This window comes from Vicia villosa, unplaced genomic scaffold (assembly GCF_029867415.1).
Source record: "Vicia villosa cultivar HV-30 ecotype Madison, WI unplaced genomic scaffold, Vvil1.0 ctg.000412F_1_1_3, whole genome shotgun sequence".
Taxonomy (NCBI): domain Eukaryota; kingdom Viridiplantae; phylum Streptophyta; class Magnoliopsida; order Fabales; family Fabaceae; genus Vicia; species Vicia villosa.
The window spans coordinates 318,676-336,196 of record NW_026705189.1 but is presented as its reverse complement, the minus strand read 5'-3'; positions in this window follow the sequence as shown (position 1 = coordinate 336,196).

The window sequence follows — 17,521 nt, the reverse complement described above, 5'->3', positions numbered from 1 at the left end:
GATATTGGATTTTAATGCAATAGACTTACCTTTCTTTTGAGGCTCATTTGCGTCCAGCTCTATTTCATGACTTCTCAAGGCACTGATAAGCTCTTCCAGAGAAACTTCATTCAGATTCTTTGCAATCTTGAATGCAGTCACCATAGGACCCCATCTTCTGGGTAAGCTTCTGATGATCTTCTTTACATGATCAGCCTTGGTGTATCCCTTGTCAAGAACTCTCAATCCAGCAGTAAGAGTTTGAAATCTTGAAAACATCTTTTCAATGTCTTCATCATCCTCCATCTTGAAGGCTTCATACTTCTGGATTAAAGCTAGAGCTTTAGTCTCCTTGACTTGAGCATTTCCTTCATGAGTCATTTTCAAGGACTCATATATGTCATAGGCCGTTTCCCTGTTAGATATCTTCTCATACTCAGCATGAGAGATAGCATTCAGCAAAACAGTTCTGCATTTATGATGATTCCTGAAAAGCTTTTTCTGATCATCATTCATTTCTTGCCTTGTCAGCTTTACGCCTCTGGCATTTACTGGATGTTTGTAACCATCCATCAGAAGATCCCATAGATCACCATCTAGACCAAGAAAGTAACTTTCCAGTTTATCTTTCCAGTATTCAAAGTTTTCACCATCAAATACCGGCGGTCTAGTATAACCATTGTTGCCGTTGTATTGCTCAGCAGAGCCAGATGTAGATGCAGGTGTAGACTTTTCACTTTCATCAACCATCTTTTACTGAAGCGTTTTTCTCTTCCTGAATCTTTTCTAAACACGGTTAAGTGCTTGCACCTTAGAACCGGCGCTCTGATGCCAATTGAAGGATAGAAAAACACTTAGAAAGGGGGGGGTTTGAATAAGTGTAGCTTTAAAAACTTGACAGATAAAAATAAATTGCACAGTTATTTTTATCCTGGTTCGTTGTTAACTAAACTACTCCAGTCCACCCCCGCAGAGATGATTTACCTCAATTGAGGATTTAATCCACTAATCGCACGGATTACAATGGTTTTCCACTTAGTCAGCAACTAAGTCTTCCAGAGTCTTCTGATCACACACTGATCACTCCAGGAACAACTGCTTAGATACCCTCTAAGACTTTTCTAGAGTATACTGATCCACACGATCACTCTAGTTACAACCTGCTTAGATAACCTCTAAGACTTCCTAGAGTATTCTGATCCACACGATCACTCTAGTTCCTTACAACTTAATGTAATCAATTCTAAGAGTATTACAATTGCTTCTTAAAAGCGATAATCACAAACTGTGATATTTCTCTTAACGTTTAAGCTTAATCTCACTAATATATTACAACAGCAATGTAGTGAGCTTTGATGAAGATGAAGATTCTGAGCTTTGAATTTGAACAGCGTTTCAGCAAGTTAATTTGAGTTGTTTTGGTGCAGAATCGTTAACCTTGCTTCTCATCAGAACTTCATATTTATAGGCGTTGGAGAAGATGACCGTTGAGTGCATTTAATGCTTTGCGTGTTCCGTACAGCATCGCATTTAATGTTATACGCTTTTGTCAACTACCTCGAGCCTTGTTCACGCTGTGTCTACTGACGTAGCCTTTAATAGCTTTTAACGTTCCTTTTGTCAGTCAGCGTAGCTTGCCACTTGTACTTCCTTCTGATCTGATGTTTGTGAATACAACGTTTGAATATCATCAGAGTCAAACAGCTTGGTGCATAGCATCTTCTGATCTTCTGACCTTGAAGTGCTTCTGAGCGTGATACCATCAGAACTTCAGTGCTTCTGTTCTCTTGTTCTTCTGATGCTTCCATAGACCCATGTTCTGATTCTGCTTCGACCATCTTCTGATGTCTTGCCAGACCATGTTCTGATGTTGCATGCTGAACCCTTTGAGACAAAGCTTCTGAGCGCTGAATTATGCGTACTCTTTATATATTTCCTGAAAAGGAAATTGCATTGGATTAGAGTACCATATTATCTTAAGCAAAATTCATATTATTGTTATCATCAAAACTAAGATAATTGATCAGAACAAATCTTGTTCTAACAATCTCCCCCTTTTTGATGATGACAAAAACATATATAAATGATATGAATTTGCGATCAGAAAGAACAGACGGCAAAAGACAAATTACACAGCTATAACATAAGCATATGAATATGTCTCCCCCTGAGATTAACAATCTCCCCCTGAGATAAATAATCTCCCCCTGAAATAAATACTCGAAGAACTTTAATAAAAGACTTCCCTGATTATTTCGGTAGAGACGATCACATAAGCTTCTTGTCTTTAGAGAATTCATAGCTTCTGACTTCTGCTTCCATTGGACAGCTTCAGAACTAGAATTTCCTTAGATCCCTAGAACACTCACAGCTTCTGATTCCTGCTTCCATCTAGGACAGCTTCAGAACTTGAATTTCTTTGATCTTCTGAACATTCACAACTTCTGACTTCTGCTTCCATTTAGGACAGCTTCAGAACTTGAGTTTTCTGGATCTTTAGAACATTCACAGCTTCTGATTTCTGCTTCCCTCGGATAGCTTCAGAGCTTGAATTTCTACCAACATCACTTCATGCTAGATTTGTATCAGAACATTGTTGAATGTACCAGAGCATCATCTGAGCATCTCTACATCCTGAAATGTTACAGAACAAAAAACTAAACGACAAAAGTCAGCATGAACGAGTCAGAACATAAAATGTATATTTGAACACATGATATGTATCAGAGCCATATAGGCTGAAATAATGTATCAGAGCAAATAGAATTTTGTCAAAGCAGATAGACAAATATGGATCAAATTCTATTATCAGTGCTTCTGATTCATTCTTCTTTCTTGCTTCTGATTTCTGAAGCTTGACAGCACTCAGCTTGCTTCAGTTTCCATGGTTTTGCTTCTTGTGTTTGCTTTGAAGATTCTCTTCACTTCTTTATACCTGCAAAACACTTAAACCATATAGAACTTGCAGTTCTTGTTAGTAAATGTGTGGGAGCTTTACCCAGCAACTGATAGATTAATCAAATCATTTATCATTTATCTTCTCCCCCTTTTTGTCATAACATCAAAAAGAATATTTCAAAAGATTCAGATGAATAAAACGACAAATAAAATCACTGGAATGTAAATCAAGGAAACTTTTTATTGATAATCAAAAGATATTACAAAAGGTTCCTATATTTAACAAGATGAGAAACATTCCTAGCAAATACATAAAAAGTCATCCCAAGAGGAAATGACTACAAAAATTAAAAACAGCACCCTAGCAAGACACACTCCGTGTCAACCCATCAAGAATCCCTGTGGACTCTTGTCTTCCAGACTGGAACCTCCACTGTAGGAGAGATCCAAGTGACCAAAGAGGAAGAGAGGGACAGTTCACAGACAGAGAGCTAATGTTGCAAACGGGGCTTTCCCTTAACATAGAAGTTAAGAATATCATTCTTAACCTCCTCCCATAACTCAAGAAAGTCTTCTGTCTTTGGGTGAAAGTTGATAACAACATCAAAGAAGAGGTCTGACTTGAGAGGTATTAGGAGAGCCATCCCGAGATATGCAGAGATCTGTCGCCTTTGAGTCATAGATCCTCAACAGACTTAGGATGAACGCTAGGTTTGAGCTAGGATTTTTTAAAAGTAAGAAAAAATTGTTTGAGTAAGAGAAGAAAACGGAAGAGAGAGAGAGAAATAACTTGATGAGGAATGCAAAGTGAGAGAGATATAAGAGGGAAAAGAAACGTTTGAAGAATATAAAAAGAAAATAAAACGAAACAAATGATGGATAGCATTTAATGTTACGTGACGTGAGGAGAGATAATAAAGACGAATGAGGTGACTAGCACAGTTACCTATGGTCGGCGTCCCTTCAACTGCACGCGCGCTTATCCATGAATAGTAACGACAGGTTTACCATCCCGAGATAAAACGTTACAGCTGTTTTGCTTTAAAAGAGGTTCTGAATCCACTTAGACAATGAAACGTTAGTAATAACCGAATCATAATTTCTAAAAGATTTCAAACAGAACTTCTGATATAAAAAGAAATCCACATTCATTTCAGAAGATACTCATACGTAAGAACTTCTCATCTCCTCATTCTGGGCATAAATCCATACTGATGTTCTTCAGAATGAACTTAAACCTATCTTCAGCCAGGGGTTTTGTAAAAATATCAGCCCATTGATGGTCTGTATCAACAAAGTTTAAAGATATAACACCCTTCTGAACATAGTCCCTTATGAAATGATGTTTAATCTCAATATGTTTAGCTTTTGAATGAAGAATAGGATTCTTAGATAAACATATAGCAGAAGTATTATCACAGAATATAGGAATGTTACTCTCATATATCTGATAATCTTCTAACTGACTCTTCATCCAGAGCATCTGTGTACTGCAACCAGCAGCAGCGACATATTCTGCTTCTGTTGTTGATAGAGCAATAGTTGCTTGCTTCTTGCTGTACCAGGAGATCAAATGACTTCCAAGAAATTGGCAACTTCCTGAAGTACTCTTTCTTTCAATTCTATCTCCAGCATAGTCAGCATCGCAGAATCCTACTAAGTTGTATTCTTTAGATTTTCTGTAAACTAAGCCAACATTAGTAGTACCTTTCAGATACCTTAGAATTCTCTTAACAGCAGTTAAATGAGATTCTCTAGGATCTGATTGGAATCTAGCACACAAACAAACACTGAACAGAATGTCAGGTCTAGAAGCAGTCAGATATAGAAGAGATCCAATCATACCTCTGTATAACTTCTGATCTACCTTCTTACTTACCTCATCCTTACCTAGGATGCATGTTGGATGCATAGGAGTTTTGGCTTCTTTGCAGTCTAGAAGATTAAACTTCTTCAGAAGTTCCTTCACATACTTGGTTTGATGAACATACGTTCCTTCTGATGTTTGATTTATTTGTATTCCAAGGAAATACTTGAGTTCTCCCATCATGCTCATTTCAAACTCAGCCTGCATAGATTCAGCAAACTCCTTTCCAAGTGTAGCATTAGATGTTCCAAAAATAATATCATCTACATATATTTGACAAATTAAAATATCCCTTTTAAAGGTTTTACAAAAGAGAGTAGTGTCCACTTTTCCTCTAGTGAAACCATTATCCAGAAGGAAAGAACTTAAGCGCTCATACCAAGCTCTGGGAGCCTGTTTCAATCCATACAATGATTTCTTTAGTTTAAAAACATGATTAGGAGACATAGAGTCTTCAAAACCAGGAGGTTGATGGACATAAACTTCTTCATCTATATAACCATTTAAGAAGGCACTCTTAACATCCATCTGATAGAGAGTGATATTATGTTGAGTGGCAAATGAAATTAATAGACGAATAGATTCTAACCTGGCCACTGGTGCAAAGGTTTCTGTATAGTCAATCCCTTCTTGCTGACTATAACCCTGAGCCACCAGTCTGACTTTGTTCCTTACCACTTCACCTTTCTCACTGAGCTTGTTTCTGAAGACCCATTTTGTACCGATTATATTGAATCCATCTGGTCTAGGAACAAGATCCCAAACATCATTCCTTGTAAACTGATTCAGTTCTTCTTGCATAGCAATTATCCAGTCTGGATCTTCTAGAGCATGATCAACAGAAGTTGGCTCGATCAAAGATACAAGACCTAATTGACAATCTGCATTGTTCTTAAGGAATGCTCTTGTTCTGATTGGATCATCCTTCTTTCCAAGAATGACATCTTCTGAATGACCAGAGATGAGTCTGGATGATCTTCTGACAGATGGTTCTTCAGATATGCTTAGATTCTCCAGAGAAGCTGATACTTGATCTTCAGATTCTTTGCTTCTGAGAAGCTTTGCTTCTGATGCGTTGCTTCTTGGCTCAACAACTTCTGATATATCAATATCACAATCTGCAAAATTATCAAACTGCTTTGGTTTTTCAGAACCAAGCTTATCATCAAACCTGATATTGATTGATTCTTCTACAATCAATGTTTCAGTATTGTATACTCTGTAGCCTTTTGAGCGTTCAGAATATCCAAGAAGGAAACATTTTTGTGCTTTGGAATCAAACTTACCAAGATGATCTTTAGTGTTCAGAATAAAGCATACACATCCAAAAGGATGGAAATATGAAATGTTGGGCTTTCTATTCTTCCACAATTCATAAGGAGTCTTATTAAGAATAGGTCTGATAGAGATTCTATTCTGAATATAGCATGCAGTGTTTATTGCTTCTGCCCAGAAATGCTTAGCCATATTGGTTTCATTGATCATGGTTCTGGCCATTTCTTGCAGAGTCCTATTCTTTCGTTCTACAACTCCATTTTGCTGTGGAGTTCTAGGACAAGAGAAATCATGGGCAATACCATTTTCTTTGAAGAATTCTTCAAAGGATCTGTTCTCAAATTCACCACCATGATCACTTCTGACCTTTATGATTTTACACTCTTTTTCAGATTGAATCTGAATGCAGAAATCAAAGAACACTGAATGAGTCTCATCCTTGTGTTTCAAGAATTTTACCCATGTCCAGCGGCTATAATCATCTACGATGACTAATCCATATTTCTTCCCTCTGACAGATGCTGTTTTGACTGGGCCAAACAGATCAATGTGCAAGAGTTCTAATGGCCTTGAGGTAGAAACAACATTCTTGGACTTGAATGCAGGTTTGGAGAACTTGCCCTTCTGACATGCTTCACAAAGAGCATCTGATTTGAATTTCAGATTAGGGAGTCCTCTGACAAGATTCAGTTTGTTAATCTGAGAAATCTTTCTCAAACTAGCATGACCTAATCTTCTGTGCCAGACCCACTGCTCTTCAGAAACAGACATAAGACAAGTCACCTTCTGACTCATAAGATCTTTCAGATCTGTCTTATAAATGTTGTTCTTCCTCTTGCCTGTAAATAGGATTGAGCCATCCTTCTGATTTACAGCCTTGCAAGACTCTTGATTAAAGATTATATCATAACCATTGTCACTCAATTGACTGATAGATAAGAGGTTATGTGTTAATCCTTCTACAAGAAGTACATTAGAAATGGAAGGAGAGTTACCAGACTTTATAGTTCCAGAGCCAATTATCTTGCCCTTCTGATCTCCTCCAAACTTGACTTCTCCTCCAGACTTAAGCACCAGGTCTTGGAACATAGACCTTCTTCCTGTCATGTGTCGTGAGCATCCAGAGTCCAGGTACCATGACATGTTGTGCTTTGTCCTTTTTGCAGTCAAGGATATCTGCAATAGGAATAATCTTATCCTTAGGTACCCACATCTTTTTGGGTCCTTTCTTGTTAGATTTTCTCAAGTTCTGATTGAACTTGGGTTTAACATTGTAAGCAATAGGAGGAACAACATGATAATTTTTAATGTGAGTTTCATGATATTTCCTAGGTTGTGTCACATGCTTCTTAGTGTGTGTTATGTGAAAACTTTGAGCATATGAAGTGTGCCTAATATCATGGGAGTGGCCATACTTGAACTGATCATACAATGGCTTGTATGTGAATTTCATTTCATCAACAAGTTCAAGTTTGTATGGGGTTTCACCCTCAAAACCAATGCCAACTCTTTTGTTTCCAGACACAGCATATATCATAGAAGCTAGCTGACTTTTGCCAATACTTCTAGATAAGAACTTCCTGAAACTTAAATCATATTCTTTCAGAATATGGTTTAGACTAGGAGTGGATTTTTCTGAATCAGAAGGAGATCCAACATTATTGGATAATTTTAAAAGTTTTTCTTTTAATTCAGAGTTCTCCATCTCAAGCTTCTTTGTTTCAAATTCAAATAGCTTTTTCAGCTTTTTGTATTTGAGACTCATCTGAGACTTGAATTCCAGAAGTTCAGTTAGACCGGAAACTAACTCATCTCTAGTAAGTTCAGAAAATACCTCTTCAGAATCTGATTCTGATGTAGATTCTGATCCGTCATCTTCTGTCGCCATCAGCGCACAGTTAGCCTGCTCATCTTCAGAGTCTGAATCATCTTCTGACTCATCCCAGGTTGCCATAAGACCTTTCTTCTTATGAAACTTCTTCTTGGGATTTTCCTTCTGAAGATTTGGACATTCATTCTTGAAGTGTCCAGGCTCATTGCATTCATAGCACATGACCTTCTTCTTGTCAAATCTTCTGTCATCAGACGATTCTCCACGTTCAAATTTCTTTGAACTTCTGAAGCCTCTGAACTTCCTTTGCTTGGTCTTCCAGAGTTGATTTAGCCTTCTGGAGATCAAGGACAGTTCATCTTCTTCTTCAGATTCTGATTCTTCAGGATCTTCTTCTCTAGCCTGAAAAGCGTTAGTGCATTTCTTGATATTGGATTTTAATGCAATAGACTTACCTTTCTTTTGAGGCTCATTTGCGTCCAGCTCTATTTCATGACTTCTCAAGGCACTGATAAGCTCTTCCAGAGAAACTTCATTCAGATTCTTTGCAATCTTGAATGCAGTCACCATAGGACCCCATCTTCTGGGTAAGCTTCTGATGATCTTCTTTACATGATCAGCCTTGGTGTATCCCTTGTCAAGAACTCTCAATCCAGCAGTAAGAGTTTGAAATCTTGAAAACATCTTTTCAATGTCTTCATCATCCTCCATCTTGAAGGCTTCATACTTCTGGATTAAAGCTAGAGCTTTAGTCTCCTTGACTTGAGCATTTCCTTCATGAGTCATTTTCAAGGACTCATATATGTCATAGGCCGTTTCCCTGTTAGATATCTTCTCATACTCAGCATGAGAGATAGCATTCAGCAAAACAGTTCTGCATTTATGATGATTCCTGAAAAGCTTTTTCTGATCATCATTCATTTCTTGCCTTGTCAGCTTTACGCCTCTGGCATTTACTGGATGTTTGTAACCATCCATCAGAAGATCCCATAGATCACCATCTAGACCAAGAAAGTAACTTTCCAGTTTATCTTTCCAGTATTCAAAGTTTTCACCATCAAATACCGGCGGTCTAGTATAACCATTGTTGCCGTTGTATTGCTCAGCAGAGCCAGATGTAGATGCAGGTGTAGACTTTTCACTTTCATCAACCATCTTTTACTGAAGCGTTTTTCTCTTCCTGAATCTTTTCTAAACACGGTTAAGTGCTTGCACCTTAGAACCGGCGCTCTGATGCCAATTGAAGGATAGAAAAACACTTAGAAAGGGGGGGTTTGAATAAGTGTAGCTTTAAAAACTTGACAGATAAAAATAAATTGCACAGTTATTTTTATCCTGGTTCGTTGTTAACTAAACTACTCCAGTCCACCCCCGCAGAGATGATTTACCTCAACTGAGGATTTAATCCACTAATCGCACGGATTACAATGGTTTTCCACTTAGTCAGCAACTAAGTCTTCCAGAGTCTTCTGATCACACACTGATCACTCCAGGAACAACTGCTTAGATACCCTCTAAGACTTTTCTAGAGTATACTGATCCACACGATCACTCTAGTTACAACCTGCTTAGATAACCTCTAAGACTTCCTAGAGTATTCTGATCCACACGATCACTCTAGTTCCTTACAACTTAATGTAATCAATTCTAAGAGTATTACAATTGCTTCTTAAAAGAGATAATCACAAACTGTGATATTTCTCTTAACGTTTAAGCTTAATCTCACTAATATATTACAACAGCAATGTAGTGAGCTTTGATGAAGATGAAGATTCTGAGCTTTGAATTTGAACAGCGTTTCAGCAAGTTAATTTGAGTTGTTTTGGTGCAGAATCGTTAACCTTGCTTCTCATCAGAACTTCATATTTATAGGCGTTGGAGAAGATGACCGTTGAGTGCATTTAATGCTTTGCGTGTTCCGTACAGCATCGCATTTAATGTTATACGCTTTTGTCAACTACCTCGAGCCTTGTTCACGCTGTGTCTACTGACGTAGCCTTTAATAGCTTTTAACGTTCCTTTTGTCAGTCAGCGTAGCTTGCCACTTGTACTTCCTTCTGATCTGATGTTTGTGAATACAACGTTTGAATATCATCAGAGTCAAACAGCTTGGTGCATAGCATCTTCTGATCTTCTGACCTTGAAGTGCTTCTGAGCGTGATACCATCAGAACTTCAGTGCTTCTGTTCTCTTGTTCTTCTGATGCTTCCATAGACCCATGTTCTGATTCTGCTTCGACCATCTTCTGATGTCTTGCCAGACCATGTTCTGATGTTGCATGCTGAACCCTTTGAGACAAAGCTTCTGAGCGCTGAATTATGCGTACTCTTTATATATTTCCTGAAAAGGAAATTGCATTGGATTAGAGTACCATATTATCTTAAGCAAAATTCATATTATTGTTATCATCAAAACTAAGATAATTGATCAGAACAAATCTTGTTCTAACAATCTCCCCCTTTTTGATGATGACAAAAACATATATAAATGATATGAATTTGCGATCAGAAAGAACAGACGGCAAAAGACAAATTACACAGCTATAACATAAGCATATGAATATGTCTCCCCCTGAGATTAACAATCTCCCCCTGAGATAAATAATCTCCCCCTGAAATAAATACTCGAAGAACTTTAATAAAAGACTTCCCTGATTATTTCGGTAGAGACGATCACATAAGCTTCTTGTCTTTAGAGAATTCATAGCTTCTGACTTCTGCTTCCATTGGACAGCTTCAGAACTAGAATTTCCTTAGATCCCTAGAACACTCACAGCTTCTGATTCCTGCTTCCATCTAGGACAGCTTCAGAACTTGAATTTCTTTGATCTTCTGAACATTCACAACTTCTGACTTCTGCTTCCATTTAGGACAGCTTCAGAACTTGAGTTTTCTGGATCTTTAGAACATTCACAGCTTCTGATTTCTGCTTCCCTCGGATAGCTTCAGAGCTTGAATTTCTACCAACATCACTTCATGCTAGATTTGTATCAGAACATTGTTGAATGTACCAGAGCATCATCTGAGCATCTCTACATCCTGAAATGTTACAGAACAAAAAACTAAACGACAAAAGTCAGCATGAACGAGTCAGAACATAAAATGTATATTTGAACACATGATATGTATCAGAGCCATATAGGCTGAAATAATGTATCAGAGCAAATAGAATTTTGTCAAAGCAGATAGACAAATATGGATCAAATTCTATTATCAGTGCTTCTGATTCATTCTTCTTTCTTGCTTCTGATTTCTGAAGCTTGACAGCACTCAGCTTGCTTCAGTTTCCATGGTTTTGCTTCTTGTGTTTGCTTTGAAGATTCTCTTCACTTCTTTATACCTGCAAAACACTTAAACCATATAGAACTTGCAGTTCTTGTTAGTAAATGTGTGGGAGCTTTACCCAGCAACTGATAGATTAATCAAATCATTTATCATTTATCTTCTCCCCCTTTTTGTCATAACATCAAAAAGAATATTTCAAAAGATTCAGATGAATAAAACGACAAATAAAATCACTGGAATGTAAATCAAGGAAACTTTTTATTGATAATCAAAAGATATTACAAAAGGTTCCTATATTTAACAAGATGAGAAACATTCCTAGCAAATACATAAAAAGTCATCCCAAGAGGAAATGACTACAAAAATTAAAAACAGCACCCTAGCAAGACACACTCCGTGTCAACCCATCAAGAATCCCTGTGGACTCTTGTCTTCCAGACTGGAACCTCCACTGTAGGAGAGATCCAAGTGACCAAAGAGGAAGAGAGGGACAGTTCACAGACAGAGAGCTAATGTTGCAAACGGGGCTTTCCCTTAACATAGAAGTTAAGAATATCATTCTTAACCTCCTCCCATAACTCAAGAAAGTCTTCTGTCTTTGGGTGAAAGTTGATAACAACATCAAAGAAGAGGTCTGACTTGAGAGGTATTAGGAGAGCCATCCCGAGATATGCAGAGATCTGTCGCCTTTGAGTCATAGATCCTCAACAGACTTAGGATGAACGCTAGGTTTGAGCTAGGATTTTTTAAAAGTAAGAAAAAATTGTTTGAGTAAGAGAAGAAAACGGAAGAGAGAGAGAGAAATAACTTGATGAGGAATGCAAAGTGAGAGAGATATAAGAGGGAAAAGAAACGTTTGAAGAATATAAAAAGAAAATAAAACGAAACAAATGATGGATAGCATTTAATGTTACGTGACGTGAGGAGAGATAATAAAGACGAATGAGGTGACTAGCACAGTTACCTATGGTCGGCGTCCCTTCAACTGCACGCGCGCTTATCCATGAATAGTAACGACAGGTTTACCATCCCGAGATAAAACGTTACAGCTGTTTTGCTTTAAAAGAGGTTCTGAATCCACTTAGACAATGAAACGTTAGTAATAACCGAATCATAATTTCTAAAAGATTTCAAACAGAACTTCTGATATAAAAAGAAATCCACATTCATTTCAGAAGATACTCATACGTAAGAACTTCTCATCTCCTCATTCTGGGCATAAATCCATACTGATGTTCTTCAGAATGAACTTAAACCTATCTTCAGCCAGGGGTTTTGTAAAAATATCAGCCCATTGATGGTCTGTATCAACAAAGTTTAAAGATATAACACCCTTCTGAACATAGTCCCTTATGAAATGATGTTTAATCTCAATATGTTTAGCTTTTGAATGAAGAATAGGATTCTTAGATAAACATATAGCAGAAGTATTATCACAGAATATAGGAATGTTACTCTCATATATCTGATAATCTTCTAACTGACTCTTCATCCAGAGCATCTGTGTACTGCAACCAGCAGCAGCGACATATTCTGCTTCTGTTGTTGATAGAGCAATAGTTGCTTGCTTCTTGCTGTACCAGGAGATCAAATGACTTCCAAGAAATTGGCAACTTCCTGAAGTACTCTTTCTTTCAATTCTATCTCCAGCATAGTCAGCATCGCAGAATCCTACTAAGTTGTATTCTTTAGATTTTCTGTAAACTAAGCCAACATTAGTAGTACCTTTCAGATACCTTAGAATTCTCTTAACAGCAGTTAAATGAGATTCTCTAGGATCTGATTGGAATCTAGCACACAAACAAACACTGAACAGAATGTCAGGTCTAGAAGCAGTCAGATATAGAAGAGATCCAATCATACCTCTGTATAACTTCTGATCTACCTTCTTACTTACCTCATCCTTACCTAGGATGCATGTTGGATGCATAGGAGTTTTGGCTTCTTTGCAGTCTAGAAGATTAAACTTCTTCAGAAGTTCCTTCACATACTTGGTTTGATGAACATACGTTCCTTCTGATGTTTGATTTATTTGTATTCCAAGGAAATACTTGAGTTCTCCCATCATGCTCATTTCAAACTCAGCCTGCATAGATTCAGCAAACTCCTTTCCAAGTGTAGCATTAGATGTTCCAAAAATAATATCATCTACATATATTTGACAAATTAAAATATCCCTTTTAAAGGTTTTACAAAAGAGAGTAGTGTCCACTTTTCCTCTAGTGAAACCATTATCCAGAAGGAAAGAACTTAAGCGCTCATACCAAGCTCTGGGAGCCTGTTTCAATCCATACAATGATTTCTTTAGTTTAAAAACATGATTAGGAGACATAGAGTCTTCAAAACCAGGAGGTTGATGGACATAAACTTCTTCATCTATATAACCATTTAAGAAGGCACTCTTAACATCCATCTGATAGAGAGTGATATTATGTTGAGTGGCAAATGAAATTAATAGACGAATAGATTCTAACCTGGCCACTGGTGCAAAGGTTTCTGTATAGTCAATCCCTTCTTGCTGACTATAACCCTGAGCCACCAGTCTGACTTTGTTCCTTACCACTTCACCTTTCTCACTGAGCTTGTTTCTGAAGACCCATTTTGTACCGATTATATTGAATCCATCTGGTCTAGGAACAAGATCCCAAACATCATTCCTTGTAAACTGATTCAGTTCTTCTTGCATAGCAATTATCCAGTCTGGATCTTCTAGAGCATGATCAACAGAAGTTGGCTCGATCAAAGATACAAGACCTAATTGACAATCTGCATTGTTCTTAAGGAATGCTCTTGTTCTGATTGGATCATCCTTCTTTCCAAGAATGACATCTTCTGAATGACCAGAGATGAGTCTGGATGATCTTCTGACAGATGGTTCTTCAGATATGCTTAGATTCTCCAGAGAAGCTGATACTTGATCTTCAGATTCTTTGCTTCTGAGAAGCTTTGCTTCTGATGCGTTGCTTCTTGGCTCAACAACTTCTGATATATCAATATCACAATCTGCAAAATTATCAAACTGCTTTGGTTTTTCAGAACCAAGCTTATCATCAAACCTGATATTGATTGATTCTTCTACAATCAATGTTTCAGTATTGTATACTCTGTAGCCTTTTGAGCGTTCAGAATATCCAAGAAGGAAACATTTTTGTGCTTTGGAATCAAACTTACCAAGATGATCTTTAGTGTTCAGAATAAAGCATACACATCCAAAAGGATGGAAATATGAAATGTTGGGCTTTCTATTCTTCCACAATTCATAAGGAGTCTTATTAAGAATAGGTCTGATAGAGATTCTATTCTGAATATAGCATGCAGTGTTTATTGCTTCTGCCCAGAAATGCTTAGCCATATTGGTTTCATTGATCATGGTTCTGGCCATTTCTTGCAGAGTCCTATTCTTTCGTTCTACAACTCCATTTTGCTGTGGAGTTCTAGGACAAGAGAAATCATGGGCAATACCATTTTCTTTGAAGAATTCTTCAAAGGATCTGTTCTCAAATTCACCACCATGATCACTTCTGACCTTTATGATTTTACACTCTTTTTCAGATTGAATCTGAATGCAGAAATCAAAGAACACTGAATGAGTCTCATCCTTGTGTTTCAAGAATTTTACCCATGTCCAGCGGCTATAATCATCTACGATGACTAATCCATATTTCTTCCCTCTGACAGATGCTGTTTTGACTGGGCCAAACAGATCAATGTGCAAGAGTTCTAATGGCCTTGAGGTAGAAACAACATTCTTGGACTTGAATGCAGGTTTGGAGAACTTGCCCTTCTGACATGCTTCACAAAGAGCATCTGATTTGAATTTCAGATTAGGGAGTCCTCTGACAAGATTCAGTTTGTTAATCTGAGAAATCTTTCTCAAACTAGCATGACCTAATCTTCTGTGCCAGACCCACTGCTCTTCAGAAACAGACATAAGACAAGTCACCTTCTGACTCATAAGATCTTTCAGATCTGTCTTATAAATGTTGTTCTTCCTCTTGCCTGTAAATAGGATTGAGCCATCCTTCTGATTTACAGCCTTGCAAGACTCTTGATTAAAGATTATATCATAACCATTGTCACTCAATTGACTGATAGATAAGAGGTTATGTGTTAATCCTTCTACAAGAAGTACATTAGAAATGGAAGGAGAGTTACCAGACTTTATAGTTCCAGAGCCAATTATCTTGCCCTTCTGATCTCCTCCAAACTTGACTTCTCCTCCAGACTTAAGCACCAGGTCTTGGAACATAGACCTTCTTCCTGTCATGTGTCGTGAGCATCCAGAGTCCAGGTACCATGACATGTTGTGCTTTGTCCTTTTTGCAGTCAAGGATATCTGCAATAGGAATAATCTTATCCTTAGGTACCCACATCTTTTTGGGTCCTTTCTTGTTAGATTTTCTCAAGTTCTGATTGAACTTGGGTTTAACATTGTAAGCAATAGGAGGAACAACATGATAATTTTTAATGTGAGTTTCATGATATTTCCTAGGTTGTGTCACATGCTTCTTAGTGTGTGTTATGTGAAAACTTTGAGCATATGAAGTGTGCCTAATATCATGGGAGTGGCCATACTTGAACTGATCATACAATGGCTTGTATGTGAATTTCATTTCATCAACAAGTTCAAGTTTGTATGGGGTTTCACCCTCAAAACCAATGCCAACTCTTTTGTTTCCAGACACAGCATATATCATAGAAGCTAGCTGACTTTTGCCAATACTTCTAGATAAGAACTTCCTGAAACTTAAATCATATTCTTTCAGAATATGGTTTAGACTAGGAGTGGATTTTTCTGAATCAGAAGGAGATCCAACATTATTGGATAATTTTAAAAGTTTTTCTTTTAATTCAGAGTTCTCCATCTCAAGCTTCTTTGTTTCAAATTCAAATAGCTTTTTCAGCTTTTTGTATTTGAGACTCATCTGAGACTTGAATTCCAGAAGTTCAGTTAGACCGGAAACTAACTCATCTCTAGTAAGTTCAGAAAATACCTCTTCAGAATCTGATTCTGATGTAGATTCTGATCCGTCATCTTCTGTCGCCATCAGCGCACAGTTAGCCTGCTCATCTTCAGAGTCTGAATCATCTTCTGACTCATCCCAGGTTGCCATAAGACCTTTCTTCTTATGAAACTTCTTCTTGGGATTTTCCTTCTGAAGATTTGGACATTCATTCTTGAAGTGTCCAGGCTCATTGCATTCATAGCACATGACCTTCTTCTTGTCAAATCTTCTGTCATCAGACGATTCTCCACGTTCAAATTTCTTTGAACTTCTGAAGCCTCTGAACTTCCTTTGCTTGGTCTTCCAGAGTTGATTTAGCCTTCTGGAGATCAAGGACAGTTCATCTTCTTCTTCAGATTCTGATTCTTCAGGATCTTCTTCTCTAGCCTGAAAAGCGTTAGTGCATTTCTTGATATTGGATTTTAATGCAATAGACTTACCTTTCTTTTGAGGCTCATTTGCGTCCAGCTCTATTTCATGACTTCTCAAGGCACTGATAAGCTCTTCCAGAGAAACTTCATTCAGATTCTTTGCAATCTTGAATGCAGTCACCATAGGACCCCATCTTCTGGGTAAGCTTCTGATGATCTTCTTTACATGATCAGCCTTGGTGTATCCCTTGTCAAGAACTCTCAATCCAGCAGTAAGAGTTTGAAATCTTGAAAACATCTTTTCAATGTCTTCATCATCCTCCATCTTGAAGGCTTCATACTTCTGGATTAAAGCTAGAGCTTTAGTCTCCTTGACTTGAGCATTTCCTTCATGAGTCATTTTCAAGGACTCATATATGTCATAGGCCGTTTCCCTGTTAGATATCTTCTCATACTCAGCATGAGAGATAGCATTCAGCAAAACAGTTCTGCATTTATGATGATTCCTGAAAAGCTTTTTCTGATCATCATTCATTTCTTGCCTTGTCAGCTTTACGCCTCTGGCATTTACTGGATGTTTGTAACCATCCATCAGAAGATCCCATAGATCACCATCTAGACCAAGAAAGTAACTTTCCAGTTTATCTTTCCAGTATTCAAAGTTTTCACCATCAAATACCGGCGGTCTAGTATAACCATTGTTGCCGTTGTATTGCTCAGCAGAGCCAGATGTAGATGCAGGTGTAGACTTTTCACTTTCATCAACCATCTTTTACTGAAGCGTTTTTCTCTTCCTGAATCTTTTCTAAACACGGTTAAGTGCTTGCACCTTAGAACCGGCGCTCTGATGCCAATTGAAGGATAGAAAAACACTTAGAAAGGGGGGGGTTTGAATAAGTGTAGCTTTAAAAACTTGACAGATAAAAATAAATTGCACAGTTATTTTTATCCTGGTTCGTTGTTAACTAAACTACTCCAGTCCACCCCCGCAGAGATGATTTACCTCAACT